Raw genomic sequence first — 8,715 nt, forward strand, 5'->3', positions numbered from 1 at the left:
TGGAGAACATGCTTATCTCTTCGTACAACACAAAAAACATGAGAAAACCCAAATTACATGATACTAACATTATTTTGCAACTAAAGTAAGATGAAGATATAAAGGAAGACTGGTAAAAATATTTGTCAGAAGTGGGATTCGAACCCGCGCCCACAGAAGTGGACTGCGACCTGAACGCAGCGCCTTAGACCGCTTTTTTTTTTATAAAACCTTTATTAAAAAAACAATGTTACACATTCTGTAGTGTTGGCAGAAGAGCCAACACTGTGTTGCAAGAGGAGGCCGAAATGCACGCGTCAAATCTCGCAGGTGGCGCTAGGTCTGAAACAGGATACGTAATGAATGCTATAAAGAAAAGTACGTAGCTTCTGGAATACTTAACTTTAATCCATCATTTGTATACAGCATTCTTGATGATACAAGTGAGACTCTCTCTAGAAATGGTTAATGGCGCCTTGCTAGGTCGTAGCCATGGACTTAGCTGAAGGCTATTCTAACTATCTCTCGGTAAATGAGAGAAAGGCTTCGTCAGTGTAGTCGCTAGCAAAGTCGTCGTACAACTGGGGCGAAAGCTAGTACGTCTCTCTAGACCTGCCGTGTGGTGGCGCTCGGTCTGCAATTACTGACAGTGGCGACACGCGGGTCCGACATGTACTAATGGACCGCGGCCGATTTAAAGCTACCACCTAGCAAGTGTGGTGTCTGGCGGTGACACCACACATTCCAAATACATACTAAGTTATACATTCATGAAGTTATTTAAACAAAACGGTTTGATCATTTCAATTGCGCTGACATGAAGGAAAGACAACAGAAGATTATGTTACCGACTAAATCACCAGAAAGAATTAAATTAAATACTTGAGAATGTCGGTAAGGAGATATATAATAAAGTTGGCTAGCCTTCCAACTACACTTTCTGGACATTAATTGAATCTAAGTATTTGAAGTGATCAGATCTATATAATCAGTCTTTCACTGCAGTAATGAACAGAGCAACGTGCCAGCCATTGAATATTACATTTATCAGATAGAATCTTATGGTTTTAACCAATCGATAAGGAGATTTCTATGAAAACTGTCTATTTCCAAATTTCTAGTATAAGCCAATAATGCACCTTTCATGTTTTGTGTTTGGCACTATTAGACACACAATCTCAATGTCACATAAGTTCTGTACATTAGCTTATAAATTTCAAAAAACTGCTCTCTGAAGCAGAAATAGCACACATCATAAATATACTGTAAAATCTTAAATAGTATCCTTAAGGTAATTACAATACATCACTGTCAACACAGTCTTCTTTTTTATATGAACCAATGCCCATTCTTTCAAATACAATTTTTAGCATATTACCGAACTTGTTCTTGTGATTCGAATAGCTTCTAATTTTGTGGAACTCACACAGCATGTGTACCTTGAACTCTATGATGCTATCGGATCCTAATTTGTTAAGGACGTAGTTAACAAAATTTCCCAGCAACCAGTACACAGCGTTATTTTTTGCTTCTGGGAAATAGCGTGCTTCAGGCCTGTGTATCAATGACAGCGATATATACTCAGGGGATGTTCTTGTAATCAGAACTATTTGCTCCCGGATCCACTTCCAACTATTCATGTGACCACTGCAAGTATATCGATGAATTACTGTGTCAACTAGATGGCATTGTTGACATAAATTTGTTTCACAGAGTCCGATTGCGTGCAGTCTTTCATTGGTGCTAACTATGTTGTTAACTGTCTTGTACCATGACGTTTTTATATTAGACGTGAGCACATTAGAACTAATGTTTTTCCAAATCTCAGTCCACTCAATGTTTGGAAACTGTCGTTCTATTTTGTTTCTTCCTTCGCTTTTCTTTCGTTCCCGCATTATGGCTCTCGATGTTAAGTGTCGGGACTGCTTGAGTTCAACACTGACATAACTAAACTCAACATAGAAAATCCTCACGTACTGTAAGCGACTGTTGATATTCTGCACGTCAATCGGGGGAAGCAGGCTTGGAGGTTTAATGATCTCAAAAAGTTGGCTGGTTATGCTTTCTCGCGAGTCTCTTATTAAATTAACTTGCCTTTTGATAAAAAGAGCACAGGCTTTATCCGTTATATCAGTTAATCCTAGTCCACCATTTTTAGGATCTAAAGTGGCTACTGTAGCAGGTACTCTGAACACTTCACCTCTCCACAAAAATTTTGTGATTTTGGACATTATTCTCCTCGCTATCATTCTCCGTATTGGAAACAGCTGGGCAGTATAATAAGCCTTAGCAAGGATGCATGAGTTGATATACTGTGTTCTTTGAACTTGGTTCATATATCGAGTTAAATTCTCTACATTGGCCCCTTGCACTTTATCTGCTGCAACTTTCCAATTTAAAGCCGTCATTTTCATAGGGCATGCTGTCAGGGTGATCCCAAGTGTTTTATGTTCTCGGACTAATTTTGCCCACTCGACGTTGATATTATCAAAACCTCTGAGATTTAACATCTTACTTTTTTTCCGTTTGCATTGGCTCCAGATGCTCTACAGTACGAATCAATCACTGTTGCTAGCGTGGTTACCTCGTCATTATTCCTTATAATGACCCCTATATCGTCATCGTAGGCTCTTATAACTGTTTTGTTTCCTGATAATGTTAAGCCTTTTAATGTAGCATCGACATGTCGGAGGAAAGGTTCCAGCGAAATTGCGAAGAGCGACATGGACAGAGGACTTCCTTGAGGAACACCTCGTTGTATTTGCATCGGCCTGGATTGTTGACAATTCACCGCTATTTTAGCATTTATTCCAGTTGCTATGTTCTTAATTAACTGTATAACCCTATCGTTGAAACCTATTTCTTCAATGTCTGTAGAAGATATTCATGGTTTACTACATCGAACGCCTTATAAAAATCTAAAAACAATAAAGCACACTTTATGTTTGTTACAGAAGTTATTGCAATGATATCCCTGAATTCCGCTAGATTTTGAAAAATGGTTCTGCCTTGCGCACAGTTCTGATGTTGACTAATAATTTTATCTGTAAGGCATGAAATTCTCTTGTTTATTATTCTAGCTATTAATTTATAATCAGAATTCAGCAGTGAAATTGGACGAAAATTATTTAAATCTTTGTTTCCATTTTTTTTGGCACCAGAACAATTTTACTCTCCTTAAACTCAGCCAGAATCATTTTACCCTGAATAACCTCATTTACAATGTCCGTGATTTTCGCACCTACTATTGGCCAGTAACGTATGTAAAACTGCTGGCAGACCATCCGGTCCTGGTGATTTTTTTGGTGGTGAGGCGCACAGAGTCTCATACACGTCTTCTACACTGACAACCTCGAGAAAATTTTCGTTGTCATCTTCTGTCAGCTGTGGGACTAGGATGTCAAGGAATTCTTCCAAGGAAGCATCACTACTTTGATGTACAGAATATAGCTCGCAATAATAGCGATAAATCTCGTCCATGATATCCTGCTGGGTTCTGAGAATCGTACTGTGTTTTGTTCGAATTTCTTCACTAAAAGTCCTCCCGTTTTTCGTATGCTTCACTAAATGATATAGGGAAGTAGTTTCATCTGCTGACACCGAATTTGCCTTCGATTTTATTTTCAACCCTTCTATTTGACTTCTCTTGGTATTAAGTAACTTGGCTTTGACTTCTTTGATGTCTGCTATACGAAGTGAGGAACCTGCTGAGACTTGATCATATAGATCTCTCAAAACGGAATAGTAATACTCTATAGAGCATTTCATTTCCCTTGCGCTCTGGGCACTGTATTGAATAAGAACTTTCCTAAACTTTGGCTTTGCCATTTTAACCCACCAGTCAATAGCAGTGGCATATCTACTACTGGCTCGCAGGCATATTGCCCATGTTTCTTTAATGAGATCTTCTAAATCATGATTTACTAACAAGGAAATGTTCAAATTCCACTGATTCTTGAATCGGCGAACCGGCTGTCTTGTTAGGTTTACGCAAGCTAAGACACTTGAATGGTCTGAGAAGTACGTAGGAATGGTTTCTACTTTTGTCACGGAAGTTACAAGATTTTTAGAAATATATAGTCTATCAATCCTGCTACGTGATGTTGCCGTGACATAAGTGAACTCAACAGTGGAGGGGTATTTGATTTCCCATATATCCTTTAATTCTAAACCAGTAACTAATTGTTTTAGTTCACTTGAGAAATTAAAATTAGGTAACTGATCTTTTCGATTTAAAACACAATTAAAATCACCTCCAAGTAATAACTGTCTTGGTGATTTCCTTAACAAGTATATCAAGTCATCTTTGAAGAAACGTGCCCTGTCAGCTCGATGAGAACTTCCTGAAGGGGCGTACAAGTTGATGATAGTCACATCATAGATATTTAGTCCTATTCCCCTTCCGGATTCCAGTCGTTCCACCTCGCTTACTGTAATCCCTTCCCTTACCAAAATAGCTGTTCCAACACTTGTTTCGGGAGACACATTTATGTAACTGACAAAACCGGAAATTACCAAATCCGAAATTAGAACTTCTTGTAACAGGGCAATATCAGTCACGGATTCGTACAAAAATTCCTTAAGGGCCGATAATTTCAAACCGGTCGTGATTTTATTTATGTTTATAGTGGTGACAGAATAAGATTGCGTCATTGTGCTGTCACTACGTAGTTGTTTTGTTGAACTTATTTAGTTTACTGTGGCTCAGGGTTCAGTTAAGCTGTAACAGTTTTCTCGGAAGGCTGAACATGGAATAACACTTCAATCAGTTTATTAGTTACTGTCCCGTTTTTTTCTACTTCTGATGTTTTCTCTTGTACCGCAAGCAGACTGATTTCCTGGTAAACTTTCTGATTTTTCCTCCAGTGATTCGTGTACGACCGTTTCGGACTGAACATTATTTGGGCTTGGGTCGCCCCTACTGGATTTTCCCTTCCCTTGGTTACGAGCTACATTCTCATTTGGTTGCGTCGGTATTTTACTTCGCTGCTTATCTGGAGCAGCAGCAGACGCTTTAGCAATTTCGGTTGCCGGCGCCTGCCCTGAGGTGTTGACCGTGATTTCAGTTTGGCCACCACTTCCTCGTTCTTTATTAATTTCACTCACTTTCGGATCGAGGGAAACAAATGGAGACTGCAGTTTTGCATCCTCTCCCTGAATTTGTTTATTAACAGATAGATTCTGATCTTTGCAATCGGCTACTGCACCTGTTGTTTCTTGCAAATTAATGCTGCTTACACCCCTTTCATTTTCTGGTACCGTATGTGTATTATCTTTCTGTTCATTAGTTTCCATTCGCATTTTGCCTTCAGGTTCCTCTGCCTTCTCATCGCACTGTTTTTGCTTGCGAAGTGAGGGAGTGGGACAAGACAGATCGTCCTCTGAACAACTATCAGTTATCTCCAGAGGTCGTTTTTTCGGTTGCATTTCAGTTTCTCGAGTAGTGGCAACAGGGTTTCCTTTTGTTGTTAACGGGGGAAATTGACTGTTATCGTGAAGGGAGACATCAGCTTGTCCCGCTGCGTTAACATCCTCAACCAGTTGTTCCGGGCTATTCTTTGGTAACAGATCATTTAAGGTAAGCTTCTGACGCTGTATCAAATTACTTTTAAGCACAACAGTTCGCCGCGGACATTCCTGTCTGAAGTGGCCGGTTTCGTTACATATATGACCTACTTGGGACAGCACTTTGTGTTGCTGTGAACGTGCTTATTCCTTCGTACAACACAAAAAACATGATAAAACCCAAATTACATGATACTAACATTATTTTGCAACTAACATAAGATGAAGATATAAAGGAAGACTGGTAAAAATGTTTGTCAGAAGTGGGATTCGAACCCACGCCCACAGAAGTGGACTGCGACCTGAACGCAGCGCCTTAGACCGCTCGGCCATCCTGACATACAAGATGCAGTTCTCTTAATCCAAGTAGTCTCTGTTGCTGCTATAAGAGCCAACTGGCACACACACGTGTGGAATGTGTGCAATGTTTCAATAGTTTTTCACAGCCGACGCACGCCACGGGGAGAGCAGTACGCCAAAACTGCACGCTGTACCTGTGAACTTGTGAAAGACCGATTTGTTGCTTGGTTTCCTTCGTGAAGATGCGTAACAAACACTTGTGTCTATCGGTTTCCTTATGTCACCTAAACTATCGCTTACAGATTGTTTTATTTCCTTAATAAAACAGAAACTGGTAAATCGAGAGCGATATCGAACTCTCGGTAACTCTACTTAGCATCGGAAACTTCATGTCTATTGCAGATCGCCTTACGAAACGCATTTACAGGACTCGTATAGTCCAGCAAATATATTTGTTTAGGGTATTAGAGACTAGCAGTCAATGTGCAACTAGGAAGTTGTGAGCGGAAGGCATGACGGACTGGAAACCAGTCTACCGAAGCTACACTATGGGAATACTGGTCTGCCATTTACGAAATTCTAATGCGAAAGAAAATCATACACCTGTGCTAGACTTTTCATTATACCGTTTTACAACTGCGAAAAGGGCTAACTCAACGATGAGTTGCTTCTGGAACTATGAGCAATTAAATCTCGACAGCTTGGTGCGCTTCTGACGTGATTTTCGCATAGTTATAATCTTCTATGCTGCAGTTGAGAAATTAAAACCCTGAAATAAACATTCTACGATTTACTCCTCATAAAATCATCAGATGAAAGCATGGGCGTCCGTAGAAATTTTCCAAGGGAGGATGCGCGAACAAAAGGGGGGGGGGGGGGGCGGGAAGGGTCATAACAATCTAAATTAAGTTGGTCGGTCTCGAGACATGCCACGCTAGAAAAAATTTTATCTACCTCTACACACTGCAAACTACCGTGAGATGCAACAAAAAAACTGTCATGTCTTACAGTCAAAGAATTAATGGTTATCCATTCAGTATTTGAATAAGGACTATGTACCCCACATTCCAGGGAGGGGGAGGTCAAACGAATCCTCTTAGCCCCCTCCCACCACCTACCAACTCCCCTTGCGGACGGCAGCGGATGAGAATCTTTGACAGGATCAGACGTAAGTCTGTAGAGAGATGCAACAATTATTGGACGGATATAATATATTATGTATTTCAGGGTTACTATTTAATATAGTCGATTACCAAGACTGTTCCGGTCATTACGGGTATTTTTACACTTTATCAGCACATTTACAGCAGTACCGGTATTTTAATGGTGCGGCAGCCGTACACTGTGACGAAGTTTACACGTTACGTTGAACTGTTTTTTTTTTTTTTTTAATTTTTTAGTGTCTTTAGTCATCTGGCATGATGCTGCCCTCCAGACTATCTCTCCTTTGTCACCCAGTTCATGTCAGAGCAGCACCTACACCCAACCTCCTCAATTATTTGTTGCATATATTCCCGTCTCTTGTCTTTCCCTAGAGCTTTTACTCTCTATTGTGGGCTGTTGTATCAAGGAAGTTATTCACGTATGTCTTAAGACAGGTTCTGTCACTCTCCCCCTTCTTCTTGTCATTGTTTTCTACATACATGTTTGTTCGTCGTCTCTGTGGAGAACCACCTTATTTCTTATCAGTCCACCTGATTTTTAACACCCTTTTACAGCACCACATGACAGATGCTCCAATTCTTTTCTTTTCCAGTTTCCTCACAGTCCCACACTCCACGCAACTTAGCTGAAGTACATAATCAGACGAAAAATTGTTATTTTTGACAACGTGCGCAGTGTAATATACACAAACAGATCGTGTATAAATTACGCGTCCCTTTGGAAGTCATATCTGGAAGCTGGAGAGATCTTGAGAGATTGAATAAGAGTCTCTGACCGTTCTTTCTACCAACCTGTCGTCTTCCAAAGTTGTCTCCCCGGAGCGGAAGACAATTCGTCGGTCGTGTGATCTTCTTCGGTGGAGGCTGCTACGCTGTCAATTCAAACCTGTGATTGTGCTTTTTGCGGGATGCCACTTGCCCAGGTTACTCTCCGTATCTACAGAGGGCAAGATCTCTAGTATTGACAAAGATGGTAGGCGACACTTCTCATTAATGTATCCTGTTTGGTTATTATTCAAATATTTACAAATTTCCACTGTCTTTTACAACACTCGACATAGCTTCATTCATTGTATGGTAAATTTTCCATCCAACTTCCGAAATATGATATACATGTCCGGCTCTCCCGTACGCACTACACAAAGTGAGTATTACACATTCACAACTAAGTTACCCTGGATATAGCGTACAACATGTCCGGCTCTGAAGAACACCCATAACACAGTGCCTATTACATATTCACAACTAAGTAACGGAAGATACTGGGATACGTGTCCGGCCCTCCAGAACGCCCGAAACCGAGTGACTAGCGCAGCCAAAGTACCATACTTTGTCTCCCAGGCGAGCCAAAGCGACCTGACGGTGTCCGAAGCCCTTCGATTGCAATGTCGTTACTTTCATGTTCCTCAAAACAAATGAAATTTAATAAAAAAAAACGATAGAGGTTGTCACACTAAAAACTGGGTTAAATGCAATGAAAAGTATTTAAATAATTAATAAGAGAAGTTGGGCGTTTTGGCGTCCGGCAGCGGAACGGGCAAAGCAATCAGAAGCTCAGAAGCAAGTTCAGTACAACTGGCGGACTCTCCCACGGGTTTGGTACATGCTGTACTATCTGTCGCTTGTACCTCACTCCACATTTGGACCATATGCTACTTCACGTGTATCAAGCTGCGTCAAGACGACCTTCTAGTAAAATAAAATACTG

At 40.6% G+C, this 8,715-nt stretch overlaps 1 non-coding gene across 1 annotated transcript; it reads right to left on the reverse strand.

Annotated features, from left to right (window-relative positions):
* Window positions 1–5,799: 5,799 nt before the first annotated feature.
* On the reverse strand, window positions 5,800–5,883 carry Trnal-cag (transfer RNA leucine (anticodon CAG)). Its single transcript has one exon. It is a non-coding gene; the product is annotated as a tRNA-Leu (tRNA).
* Window positions 5,884–8,715: the final 2,832 nt, after the last annotated feature.

Source organism: Schistocerca cancellata, chromosome 3, assembly GCF_023864275.1.
Source record: "Schistocerca cancellata isolate TAMUIC-IGC-003103 chromosome 3, iqSchCanc2.1, whole genome shotgun sequence".
Lineage (NCBI taxonomy): Eukaryota > Metazoa > Arthropoda > Insecta > Orthoptera > Acrididae > Schistocerca > Schistocerca cancellata.